This window comes from Triturus cristatus, chromosome 11, assembly GCF_964204655.1.
Source record: "Triturus cristatus chromosome 11, aTriCri1.1, whole genome shotgun sequence".
NCBI classification, from domain to species: Eukaryota; Metazoa; Chordata; class Amphibia; order Caudata; family Salamandridae; genus Triturus; species Triturus cristatus.
Window position 1 is genome coordinate 1,181,410,228 of NC_140594.1, and position 14,730 is coordinate 1,181,424,957.

Genomic DNA, 14,730 nt, shown 5'->3' on the forward strand with positions numbered 1-14,730 from the left:
GCAGGGAAATGTAGGGGGTCACCATAGGTGTCCCCAAAGTGCAAATCAAAACTGCTTCTGCCCAAGGGGGGCGTGCAATGGCCTCCCAAAGTCAATCCCTGCCAGCGTTTCCATGGTGGGTAAACCAGCACCCTAATCTGGCGGACAGTACCTGCTAGGCACCGCCACCATTCTGAGGATGCGTACGGGTCCGACAGGCAATCGTAACGATTGTCTCTGTCAGACCCGTGGTGGTCAGGCTTTCCACCCGCCAGCACACTGCCCGCCATCACAATCAGGCAGGCGGTAATTGGCCTTACGATAGCAGTGAACCCTCATGGTAATCAGGCCCAAAGTTATTACAGAAAACACCCAACGAGGTGCTTCTCTTTGCCCAGGTTACCTGCCCTCCTAATTTATTTTTTATTTTAATTATTGAGCTTTATAAAGTGCAAACACGACCCTTTCAGGTATTAGAGCGATGTACAACTTTGAGGAAAATAGATAAGCATATACAGGGGACCTTTTTGGGAATCGGAGCACTGTAAATCAGGAAAAATAAACATATATGAGTATAAAAATGCGGGGACAACAAAAGTGAGTAAAAGTGTGGGCGAGGGTTGACATACTTAGGTGCCGATTCCGATCCTGGAAAAATTTCCCCCGTACGAATCGTATCCGGATTTTTTACCGTCCGAACCGTACAAGTAGCGTACAAACTGCCAAGTACGATTTGCATGGGAAAAAGTCCATACGAATCGCAGTGGGAAAATTTCCCCACACGTCCTCGGGTCGGAAAATGTGTCCGACACATCCTCGGACGAATTACCGTACGAATCGGAAAAATGAAGTCCGACCGCGCAAGTACGATCAGTCCCGTCCTTTAGATTTCACAACCGTATGGAAAAAACACCGTACGGACTGAACTCCTATAGCAACCATGGAGACATGTGCCCGCATACGCGCAGAACACCCCACCCCAGACCCCGCATGTACGCGCAGAACACCCCCCCATGCCCCGCATGTATGCGTCAAACGACCCTCCCTGCCGCGGATGTACGCGCAGAACCCCCACCAGTGTATGTACGGAGTGCACCCCCACCCGTGTATGAATGGAGCGTACCCACACCCCACCAGTGTATGTACGGAGCGTACCCACACCCCACCAGTGTATGTATGGAGCGTACCCCCACCCGTGTATCAATGGAGCGTACCCACACCCCACCAGTGTATGTACGGAGCGTACCCACACCCCACCAGTGTATGTACGGAGCGTACCCACACCCCACCAGTGTATGTATGGAGCGTACCCCCACCCGTGTATCAATGGAGTGTACCCACACCCCACCAGTGTATGTACGGAGCGTACCCACACCCCACCAGTGTATGTATGGAGCGTACCCCCACCCGTGTATCAATGGAGCGTACCCACACCCCACCAGTGTATGTACAGAGCGTACCCACACCCCACCAGTGTATGTATGGAGCGTACCCCCACCCGTGTATCAATGGAGCATACCCACACCCCACCAGTGTATGTACGGAGCGTACCCACACCCCACCAGTGTATGTATGGAGCGTACCCCCACCCGTGTATCAATGGAGCATACCCACACCCCACCAGTGTATGTACGGAGCGTACCCACACCCCACCAGTGTATGTATGGAGCGTACCCCCACCCGTGTATTAATGGAGCGTACCCACACCCCACCAGTGTATGTACGGAGCGTACCCCCACCCGTGTATCAATGGAGCGTACCAACACCCCATCCGTCTATGTACGGAGCGTACCCCCACCCGTGTATGTATGGAGCGTACCAACACCCCATCCGTGTATGTACGGAGCGTACCCCCACCCGTGTATCAATGGAGCGTACCAACACCCCATCCGTGTATGTACGGAGTGTACCCCCACCCGTGTATGCATGGAGCGTACCCATACCCCACCAGTGTATGTACGGAGCGTACCCCCACCCGTGTAACAATGGAGCGTACCAACACCCCATCCGTGTATGTACGGAGCGTACCCCCACCCGTGTATGTATGGAGCTTACCAACACCCCATCAGTGTATGTACGGAGCATACCCCCACCCGTGTATGTATGGAGTGTACCAACACCCCATCAGTGTATGTACGGAGCGTACCCCCACCCGTGTATGTACGGAGCGTACACCCAGCACCACCTGTATGTACGGTGCGAAACACCACCACCGATGGACGGTGCGGACCAACACCCTGCCCGTGTCTGTACGTACCCTACCCCAGGTCCCTACACCAGCACCCTCACCCAACATCGCGCATGTACGAGTCGTACTAAGCCATAGCAAAGGACAGCACTGTACAACAACATGGCCCATGTACGCACCGTACAGACGCCAAAAACACTCGTACTGAACCAGGACAAACAAAAACAACACAAGGAGAGTCAATTTGATGCACACAACACCACAAAACATGTCCAACAAGCCCAAATACATCCTATACACTGACCTGCAACTGCCAAACAGATAAACAGAGGCCCAAAACACAACCACTCCTTATAACACACCCACCCAAAGTTCAAACACAGCCACACCCACAAATGGACCAATAAAAAGGCCCAACACAGACAAACCATGATCCTTTGCAACAGATCCACGACTGCCAGAGCACTGAGACAACGCACTGCACCATACTACATCCCTCAATACACCTTACACTTGCACTGCTTCACACAACCACCATCACAAACATCCCCTCATCCCATTCACATACACACACCTTCACAACCACACTCACACAACCATCCAAACCCCCACAAACATCCACACCCACACCCCACACCATGCCCACTAACAAGAATCCAAAGTTCACAAAGGAGGAGCTGGAGGTCCTTGTCGACGAAATCATCAGAGTCGAGCCACAGCTCTTTGGAACATTGGTCAGACGGACCAGCATATCAGAAAAATCTGCCATGTGGGAGAGGATCGTCAATGCTGTGAATGCTGTTGGGTCCACCAGAAGGACCAGGCATGAGTGCCAAGCCAGGTGGTACGATCTGCGGAGGACGGTCAAGAGAACAATGACGGACGACCACAACCAGGCCAACATCACTGGAGGAGGGCCGCCCCGCAGACCCATACAGTACCATCCCTGGGAGGAGATGGTGATGGCCACGCTGCCGCCGGTGGGAGTAGACAGAGTAGAAGGAGTCCGAGAGCCTGGTGAGTACACAAACAACTCACCTCACATGGGGGGGAACGCCATACACAACCAAAATTCCAAGCATGCACGCAACCCCCCCAAAGCCAGCACCGGACACAACCACACTCCAAAAACACACACATGCCACTAGCGCCTCCATGCCCCAAACAAGGCCAGGCCAAGTCACAGGCCACACAAAACCCCAACACAAGACCGGATGTCCCAGATGCCGGGAGGGTGGCCCACTAAACTAACATAGAGCGAATCTGAAGCACACAACAATGCCCTCAGTCCATATGGCCTAGGGCACAGCCATACAAACAGTGTGTCCCCACACAGTACTGTGTTGCATGCAAATGGTGGCCGCGTTGCAGGATGACATGGGTATAAAGGCACAATTTGCACATAACAGCAGCTAATGAAGACGCCTCACTCTGAAAGAGTGACAGCACACACCGCCACAGCAGCAGCGCAGACTCACACACTCCGCCCAATGGGTGCCCGGAGATAAGCAACAAACCCACATGAACAAGCCAATGGCCTTTGAAAGACCTGCAAACTGTGTGTGCCCAGGAAGCTGGGCTGAGGTGACAGAGGGTGACACACAGAGGGAGGGAGAGGGGGAGAGAGAGGGAGACAGACAGAGGGAGGAGGTTGACAGAGGGAGGGAGAAAGGGAGACAGAGGGAGACGGACAGAGGGAGGAGGTTGACAGAGGGAGACGGACAGAGGGAGGAGGTTGACAGAGGGAGGGAGAAAGGGAGACAGAGGGAGACGGACAGAGGGAGGAGACTGACAGAGGGAGGGAGAAAGGGAGACGGACAGAGGGAGGAGGTTGACAGAGGGAGGGAGAAAGGGAGACAGAGGGAGACGGACAGAGGGAGGAGGTTGACAGAGGGAGGGAGAAAGGGAGACAGAGGGAGACGGACAGAGGGAGGAGGCTGACAGAGAGAGGGAGAAAGGGAGACAGAGGAAGACGGACAGAGGGAGGAGGTTGACAGAGGGAGGGAGAAAGGGAGACAGAGGGAGACGGACAGAGGGAGGAGACTTACAGAGGGAGGGAGAAAGGGAGACAGAGGGAGACGGACAGAGGGAGGAGGTTGACAGAGGGAGGGAGAAAGGGAGACAGAGGGAGATGGACAGAGGGAGGAGGTTGACAGAGGGAGGGAGAAAGGGAGACAGAGACAGACGGACAGAGGGAGGAGGCTGACAGAGGGAGGGAGAAATGGAGACAGAGGGAGACGGACAGAGGGAGGGAGAAAGGGAGACAGAGGGAGACGGACAGAGGGAGGAGGTTGACAGAGGGAGACGGACAGAGGGAGGAGGTTGACAGAGGGAGGGAGAAAGGGAGACAGAGGGAGACAGACAAAGGGAGGAGGCTGACAGAGGGAGGGAGAAAGGGAGACAGAGGGAGACGGACAGAGGGAGGCGGTTGACAGAGGGAGGGAGAAAGGGAGAAAGAGGGAGACGGACAGAGGGAGGAGGTTGACAGAGGGAGGGAGAAAGGGAGACAGAGGGAGACGGACAGAGGGAGTAGGTTGACAGAGGGAGGGAGAAAGGGAGACAGAGGGAGACCAAAGCACCCTTGGGTGGTGTGGCCATGTCCGCTCGTCAGCAGGTGGAATGTGTGCATGTAGACAAGGTTTGGCAGTGCGTGCACCCCCCCTTCAACCTCTGATAAACACTGGGCCATGTGTCAATCTGTGCACGAGTACATCCGTGCTGCAGGCACAAACCTAACCTTACACCCAGTATACCCACCCACTGTGTTTGTTAGAACCCTGTCACAAATGCTTAAGTCACCCACCTGCATTCCAAATAGCATGGAAAAGACACCATTTGGCCACGTACAGTGCAACACGTAAGGCGGCTCTGCATGGCTTGCTACGCCCGCTCACTACACTGCTGATTGCGTTCCAAAAAGATGCATCAACTAAGATTGTGTCACACATAGGTCAAGTGTCGAAAGCTGTGGCCAAGGGACATACCCATGCACGAGTGCACTGTGAGAGGAATGCAAGCCAAATCCAACCACACAGAGGAACTGTGCCAACTCAAAATGAATTAAACATGGATGTCGCATGTAACACAATTAACATTGTCTCTCTGACACACAGGTCAACGTCGTCCATCTCCCCCCAACACTGGGGGGGGAAGACTCACAGGACCAGGCTCTGCGTGAAGAGGACCCCACTGGCAGCGACGACTCTCACCACTCCATGGATGACCCAGACCAACCTGGCCCCTCTGGTGTCCAACCACCTGCGTCAGGTACAACTGTGCCAACCACCACCCCCATTCCTGCCACATCCCAGGAGACATTCAGGAGCCCTGTCCACACACAACAACACAGCCAGTCTGTCCAGGAGGGACAAGGTTCTCCGGGCACCCAGGAGGAGGCAGGCGACACCGCAAATGCCTTCCCTCAGGGGTCCCGGAGACCCGATGTGCCCACAACGGCAGGCCAGGCACAAGTGGGCAGGGGTGGTGGGAGTGGAGGACGGCGGAGGCGTGAACCTGACCTGTTGGCTCAGGAACCTGTACTGTCCCACGTCACCAACATCCTGGACTCATACCGGCGTGACGCCAGGGGCATGGTCCAGATTGCGTCAACCCTCACAGACATCAAGGGGACCCTCGAGGAGATGAAGACCCTGCAGGCCGAGCAACATGCCTGTCAACAGCGACACCAAGGACGGATGGAGGCAAGACAGGCTGAGCTCGTGGCGGTGCAAACGGACATGACCCGTGTACTCCCTCGGATTGCCGAAAACATGGGCAACCCTCCCTGTGCCACCAGGCGAAGAACATCACCACCCACAGGGAGGGATCAGGAGGAGGAGGATTCATCCGACGGAGCATCGCAATCATCGTCACGGCCTGCTTCTGAGGGTCCCCGCAGGAAGGTGGGTCGTCCACGCAAAAGACCGTGAGAGTCAGCGGAACATCACCATCTCCCAGGTCACCTGGCCTGGCACCTGGCCCTCTGGCCCAACAGCAGCACAGCAGCAAATGACATTCTCTGTCACATGGCCTTGCTGGTCACTGTCTGACCAATGTTCACAAAGACTGTGGCACAGACTCAGATGACTTTCAATGGCAAGGACACCAACTCCCCCTGTGAACTTTGGATTCTACACTCCCGCCTAGCACCTCTTGTCACTTCCCCAACACGTACCCCAGCACTAATAAAATTCATCACAATCACAAGATGATGCCGTCATTTTGCATTATTCCACTACATGTGTGTGTTGTAAAGTCAAACCATGCCTGATTTCAGAAGTAACTCCAAACATCCTGTTGGACCCGGCCTCGTAGAATGGCCCTCCGTGCCCCCGCACCCCCGAAACCTGGTGCCTGCAGCCCGAGCACGCGGCCCAGCCGACCTTTCCCACCAGGACACCTGCACCAACCCCGGACATCCCCGTCCATGGCCTCTCTCCTTTCGGCCACCCCGGGCCCGCGTGCCCACTCCCTGCAACAAGATGGCCGCCCGGCTCCAGCGCGACCCGGGCCTCGAGGCGCCACTCTGGCTGGAGGACATCACGCTTCCAGGGGATGAGAGAGGGAGGAGCAGTTTCTATCGCACCTCTGAACTCCCCTGGGACGATGGGTTTCGATCGGCCCTCCGGCCTCCCTGCGGGCTGGCTCCGTGCCTGCTGGGTGTCTGAGACTCCTCCCGACCCGGCCCTGAAAGGATCAAAAGACAATAGCAGGAAACCCCGACAAACGGCCCCCAGGTGACAAGACCCCTGCCTGCGCAGACTCCGGACATCAAAGCGGGGTCGACCTATAACAAGGGGTGCTCTGAGACTGTCCGGCAGATTCGACGCTGGAACAACGAGAGCCTGCTGACGTGGTCGCGGCTCCTGGAACTGGAACCCACCTGAGCCCTGCTGAGTGACTCGCGGCTCCCTGAAGATCGTAAGACCTCCGAACTTGTACCTGAGCCCTGCTGAGTGACTCGCGGCTCCCTGAAGATCGTAAGACCTCCGAACTTGTACCTGAGCCCTGCTGAGTGACTCGCGGCTCCCTGAAGATCGTAAGACCTCCGAACTTGTACCTGAGCCCTGCTGAGTGACTCGCGGCTCCCCCAGACTCTCACGGTCCCGCCGGACCCCGACTCCGACCACGTATCCCCCAGCTCGAGGATTGTGAGCTGTGCGCCGGATACGTCCCTGCTTGGAACCGCTACCAGAGACAGTCCCGCTACCCCCTACCTTTCCGAGACTCTTGAGCCCGTGCTCACCTTGTACATATTTGCAGTGATACCTATTTGATAAAGCTTGTTTCTGAGAATACCCAGTGTGGTCTCTCTGTGTCGTGTGGTGCCAGAAGTACGATCCTAGTTCCGAGATTCCTCCCCCTGGGGAATCTCTCGCCAGTGCCCGGCTACAATACTACGCGGGTGGGACTCAGGGAAGTCAGGACCCCTTTCCGGGCTCCTCTGAGGTCGCCGTCTAACATTGGTGGCAAGCGACGGGATTCGGGCCCATCACCTAGAGATCGTACAGTGAACAACGGACGCACGACCAACAAAGATGGCAGAAGGAAGCGCCATGAGCTCCGCAGAAACCAACGCCAACAGAATGTTCCAGGTGGAGCATCTGGAAGAATACACACACAAAGAGCTAAAACAATTTTGCAAAGAACTTAAAATAGCTACCACTGGCCTCAACACTAAGGAAGACTTGCAGAAAGCACTGAAAACTTGGGTGGAGACCGGGGCATCCCGCCCGGAAGGCACGGGGGAGCGCCCCGACGAAACCGAACCCCCTCCAAGTGAAAGCAGCGACAATCAGGTGCAAGGCATTGTACCAGACGGGGGCCTATCCCCGGGAGAACTCGCGGACAGAGAGAGACGCCGCAGTCATGAACTCGAGTTAGCCAAACTCAAAATCGAGGGCGAATTGAAGTTAGCGGAGAAAAAGCTAGCGGTAGAGCAAATGCGCGTACAAGGCGAACTAGAAGAAAAGAAGCTCCAACGGGAGCACGAAGGAAGAAAGCTCCAACTAGAGCACGAACGCAGCTTAAAAGAACTCGAGCTCAAGGCCCGAAATGAGGACGGGAGGCCCTCGGGGAACCGAGAGACGGCCCCCCCAGCGGAACAGAAGGTCCACATCCCCAAGGATGTGGTCAAAGAATATTATAAAAACGATGACATTCAGCAATGGTTTCGGGCCTACGAGGTCGCCATGACCTCCCATCGGATTCCACAGAAGGACTGGGGGGCGGGGTTGTGGGGGCGGTTTCTGAGCGAAGGAAGGGACACCCTGCTCGACCTACCCCTCTCCCTGCAGACCTCCTATAGCCACATGAAAGAGGCTCTCCTCACAAGATACGGCCTCACCCCAGAAATGTATCGCCAACGGTTCCGGGACTGCAGGAAGATCCCGGGCACCACCTGGGTGGAGTATGTAAACTTTTTTAGTCGGGCCTTCGATGGGTGGGTCAAGGGCAGCAAGGTCACCACCCTTGCCGAACTCACTGACCTCATGTTATGGGAACATCTGGCTGCGAACTGCTTCGTAGAGCTACGTCAACATCTGCTGGATAGCAAGCTCACAGATCCCCGGAAGCTGGCTGTGGAGGCCGACCGCTGGACCAACACCCGGGTCTCCCGGGGCATGGTAGGAGAGTACCCCCGAACCAGTCAGGGACCACCCCGCCAGAGAGGGGGAGGGAACCAGGGAGGGCCGAGAGAGTCCCAGCCTAGCCCCCCGAAGACACCACCTCCACCTTTCCCGGCGCCCCCCCCACCAGTAACAGGGCCCCCTGGGAGACGAGGACACCGGGTGACCGTCACATGTTTTCGTTGCCAGAAACCCGGGCACTACGCCAATGACCCAGAGTGCCCCATGGCCACCCAAGTCACCCCTGCGAGACAGATAGCCAACGTAGCCCTGGGGGAGGAGGTTGAGGAAGCCGAGGAGTGGGAACCCGCCGCTATGGCCCTAGTATCCCTGGGAGATAGGGAAATGATCCCTGGTAGCCTCCTACCGTCCAACACACAGAAATATGGGCAGCTCGTTAAGATCAATGGCCACCAGGTAGAGGCCCTGCGGGACACCGGGGCCAGTATCACCGGTGTCCTCAGGCACCTAGTTCCCGAGGAGCAGATCCTCCCCAATGTCTTTTGCCCCGTAATCTCTGCGGACAATAGGGAAAGTATGTGTCAGGTAGCCCTGGTGCCATTTGAGTGGGGAGGGGTGATAGGTAAACTCAAGGTGGCCGTAAGAACCTCCCAGCCGGTCGACTGCCTCTTAGGGAACGACCTGGAGAGTTCTCCCTGGAAGCACGTAGAGCGCAAGGCCCACCTAGGAATGATGGGACTCCCCGAGTGGGTGTGTGCCACCACCCGATCTATGACAGCCCGACTCACTCCCCGGAGAGAAGTCGAGAGCACCCCGGTCGAAGAAACCCGTACCGTCCCCGCCGAGGGTCCTCCCGTTCCCCCATCGGAAGGGTCCGACACCAGCGACGAACCCGCACCATCCGACCCCGCCCCGGTCCCCGAGTTGGGGGATCTACCCGAGTTGGCCCATTGGCGCCACGAGGGCGGGCCCACCCGGGAATAATTTTGCCGGGAGCAAGCCACCTGTCCTTCCCTGGTCGGGCTGCGGCGCCAGGCCGAGGGCCAAGCCGCAGGTGACCAGACCGGAACGCACCGAATCTATTGGGAGAATAACATCCTGTATAGTGAGCAGAAATCAGTGGAGCTGGGATCCGGACGGGTACTGGTGGTACCCCTCCGCTTCCGGGATTTCCTCCTGGGCTTAGCCCACGATGTCCCCCTCGCCGGTCACCTGGGTCAAGACAAGACCTACAGCCGTCTCGTGACCCATTTTTATTGGCCTAAGATGAAAGCAGCGGTAGAGGCACACTGCAAGTCCTGCCCCACGTGCCAAGCCAGTGGGAAGAGTGGGGGGAAGCGCAAGGCTCCCCTCCAACCCTTCCCGGTCGTCAGTACCCCCTTCGAATGAGTCGGAATCGACATCGTGGGGCCACTGGACCCCCCCACCTCCCAAGGTCACCGCTTCATCTTGGTCCTAGTAGACCACGCCACCCGCTATCCAGAGGCTATTCCCCTGCGCACCATTACGGCCCCCGTGGTGGGCCGGGCCCTGATGGGGATCTTTTCCAGGGTGGGTTTCCCCCGCGAGGTCGTGAGCGATCGCGGCACTAACTTTATATCAAGGTATATGACGTCCCTGTGGCAACAATGTGGGGTGTCCTATAAGTTCACCACCCCGTACCATCCCCAAAGGAACGGCCTAGTAGAGAGGTTTAATAGGACTTTGAAAGGGATGATCGCTGGCCTAGAAGAGCCCCTCCGGCGTAAGTGGGACGTCCTGCTCCCCTGCCTCTTGTTCGCTTACCGGGAGGTCCCCCAGAAGTCCTTAGGGTTCAGCCCGTTTGAATTACTCTATGGGCACCCCGTCCGAGGTCCCCTCAGTTTGGTTAAGGAAGGGTGGGAGGCAGCACCCCAGACCACCCCCCGAGAGGTGTTCCAATATGTCCTGGCCCTCCGGAACCAGACCAGGAGGTTCCGAGAACTGGCCGAGGCCAACCTGGAGGCGAGTCAAGAAGAAATGAAGCGCTGGTACGACCAGAATGCTACTCTGGTCGAGTTCCAGCCGGGCCAGCAGGTGTGGGTCATGGCCCCCGTGAAGCCTGGCGCTCTCCAGGACCGATGGACTGGGCCCTACAAAGTGGTTGAGAGGAAGAGCCAAGTCACCTACTTGGTGGACGTCCAGTCGCCTCGGGATCCCCTCCGGGTCCTGCACGTGAACCGCCTCAAGCCTCACTTCGTGCGGACAGAACTGAGCCTCCTGCTGGCCACCGATGACGGGGCCGAAAATGAGTCGGATCCCCTCCCGGACCTCCTGTGTGTCAAGGAGCAGGATGGCTCCGTGGAGGGAGTGAACCTCTCCCCAGCCCTCACTGCCCAGCAACAAGCGGACTGCCGCCAGCTCCTCAGACAATTTTCTGACCTCTTCTCCCTGACCCCCCGGGTCACCAACTGGTGTGTTCACGATGTGGACACCGGGGACAGCCCTCCGGTGAGACACCGAGCCTACCGGGTTCCTGACCGGGTCCGGTCCTGTATTCAAGCCGAAGTCTCGAAGATATTGACCCTGGGGGTGATCGAGCCCTCTGACAGTCCCTGGGCCAGCCCCGTGGTCCTGGTCCCGAAGGCAGCAGCCCCCGGTGTCGCCCCCGAGCTCCGGTTCTGCGTGGATTACCGGGGGCTCAATGACGTTACCCGAGCCGATGCCCACCCCATTCCACGAGCCGACGAGCTCATTGACCGACTAGGGGCCGCCCGGTTCCTCAGCACTTTCGACCTCACCTGCGGCTACTGGCAGATTGCGCTCACCGAAGGGGCCAAGGAGAGGTCTGCTTTCTCCACCCCCGATGGGCACTACCGCTTCCGTGTGATGCCCTTCGGGATGAAAAATGCCCCGGCCACTTTCCAGAGACTGGTAAATAGGGTCCTGGCCGGGCTAGAACAGTTCAGCGCGGCCTATCTGGACGACATCGCTGTCTTCAGTTCAGAGTGGAGTGAGCACCTCCAGCACCTCCGGAGAGTGCTAACCGCCCTGCGCCAGGCGGGCCTCACCGTAAAAGCCAGCAAGTGCCAGATCGGGCAAGGATCCGTAGTCTACCTGGGGCACCAAGTCGGGAGTGGCCAGGTCGCTCCTCTACAGCCGAAGATCGACGCCATCCTGGCCTGGGACCCACCCATCACCCAAACGGAAGTCCGAGCCTTTCTGGGACTCACGGGCTACTACCGCCGATTCATTCGGGGGTATGGCAGCCTGGTCGGCCCGCTCACTGAACTCACGTCTAAAAAACAGCCAAAGAAGGTGCAATGGACGGCTGCCTGCCAGGAAGCTTTCGATGCTCTAAAAAAGGCCATGTGCACGGCCCCCGTCCTCCAGGCTCCCGACTACACCAAGGAGTTCATAGTCCAGACCGATGCCTCCGAGCATGGCATTGGGGCCGTCCTGTCCCAAGTGAATGATCAAGGCCTAGACCAGGCCGTCGCCTTCCTCAGTCGGCGGCTGCTACCCCGAGAACAGAAGTGGAGCACCATAGAGCGCGAAGCCTTTGCCGTGGTCTGGGCACTCAAAAAACTACGACCCTACCTGTTCGGCACTCATTTCAGGGTCCAAACTGACCATCGGCCCTTGCGATGGCTCATGCAGATGCGAGGAGAAAACCCCAAGCTACTGCGGTGGTCAATCTCCCTCCAGGGAATGGACTTCACCGTAGAACACCGCCCTGGTACGGACCACGCCAACGCTGACGGCCTCTCCCGGTTCTTCCGCCTCAGCAAAGAGAACCCCCCAAGGTGATGGGCAGTTCTCTCCGGCTTTCAGCTGGGGGGGACGCGTGTTGGACCCGGCCTCGTAGAATGGCCCTCCGTGCCCCCGCACCCCCGAAACCTGGTGCCTGCAGCCTGAGCACGCGGCCCAGCCGACCTTTCCCACCAGGACACCTGCACCAACCCCGGACATCCCCGTCCATGGCCTCTCTCCTTTCGGCCACCCCGGGCCCGCGTGCCCACTCCCTGCAACAAGATGGCCGCCCGGCTCCAGCGCGACCCGGGCCTCGAGGCGCCACTCTGGCTGGAGGACATCACGCTTCCAGGGGATGAGAGAGGGAGGAGCAGTTTCTATCGCACCTCTGAACTCCCCTCGGACGATGGGTTTCGATCGGCCCTCCGGCCTCCCTGCGGGCTGGCTCCGTGCCTGCTGGGTGTCTGAGACTCCTCCCGACCCGGCCCTGAAAGGATCAAAAGACAATAGCAGGAAACCCCGACAAACGTCCCCCAGGTGACAAGACCCCTGCCTGCGCAGACTCCGGACATCAAAGCGGGGTCGACCTATAACAAGGGGTGCTCTGAGACTGTCCGGCAGATTCGACGCTGGAACAACGAGAGCCTGCTGACGTGGTCGCGGCTCCTGGAACTGGAACCCACCTGAGCCCTGCTGAGTGACTCGCGGCTCCCTGAAGATCGTAAGACCTCCGAACTTGTACCTGAGCCCTGCTGAGTGACTCGCGGCTCCCTGAAGATCGTAAGACCTCCGAACTTGTACCTGAGCCCTGCTGAGTGACTCGCGGCTCCCTGAAGATCGTAAGACCTCCGAACTTGTACCTGAGCCCTGCTGAGTGACTCGCGGCTCCCCCAGACTCTCACGGTCCCGCCGGACCCCGACTCCGACCACGTATCCCCCAGCTCGAGGATTGTGAGCTGTGCGCCGGATACGTCCCTGCTTGGAACCGCTACCAGAGACAGTCCCGCTACCCCCTACCTTTCCGAGACTCTTGAGCCCGTGCTCACCTTGTACATATTTGCAGTGATACCTATTTGATAAAGCTTGTTTCTGAGAATACCCAGTGTGGTCTCTCTGTGTCGTGTGGTGCCAGAAGTACGATCCTAGTTCCGAGATTCCTCCCCCTGGGGAATCTCTCGCCAGTGCCCGGCTACAATACTACGCGGGTGGGACTCAGGGAAGTCAGGACCCCTTTCCGGGCTCCTCTGAGGTCGCCGTCTAACACATCCACACCCTGTGGTCTGAGTCTGGCACAGGACACACATGGGTCACAATGTACCATCCAATACAGACATGGAGCACCATACTCACCCGTGATGGGCCCAACCAGCTGAGGGGGTGCCCGCACATCTGTGCCTACAGACCTATTTAGAAGAGCAACAGTCATGCGCAGAGGTCAGGGATCATGTGGAGTGTCCTGGGGTGCTACTCCCAGGTATGTGTAGACACGTGGCAGAACCATGTCCTGCATGCTTGAGTCAGGTGGATGTGGAGAACGGTGGGCCGGCCAAGGTTGGATGCATGGAGATGGCACAATGGGGTGTTGGAACACAGTGCCACAAGGTTGTGTTGTGGTTGTGGGCTGCATCCTGAGGGTGTGCGTGGATTGAGAAGGTCATCCTGCAGCTGGCAGTGGTTCATTCCCCGCCTTCTCTGTTGGACGTTGATGTGGCCTGGTCGCCGGATGTAGAAGCAGAGCTGTGCAGATGCACCCTTGATGTGGGCAAGTATCATGGGAGTTGTAACGCACACGTCCGTAGAGTGCAGGGTAGGATTTGACACGGATGTCGTAGTTGACCTGGGGGATGGTCTCTCTTGCCTTGAGATGGATGGAACTGAGGTTCTTGTGCATAATCCAGAGTGTGCAGCAGCATGAGGCACAGATGCTGCTGATCAGCATAGCACATGTCAGCAAGCAATCCATGATGAACACCAGCTCGTTTGCGTGGACACTGGGTGCCCTTGCTGCAGGGCCTGCAGCAGCATGCGCAATGTCAAGAAAACAATGCCACAAGTAGAACACAAAGACAAGGATCTCAGGAAGGAATCATGCAAACGGTGTATGTCAAGGAAGGACTGTCTGGTTCAACATGGCACACACACACACAATGGATGCACATGCAGGACAGTGGCTGTCGTGGAGACTGATATGCCACAATACCTACACAGCCATGGACATCATGCACAATACAGATTCTAATCCCTGACAAACAGCTTGCATCT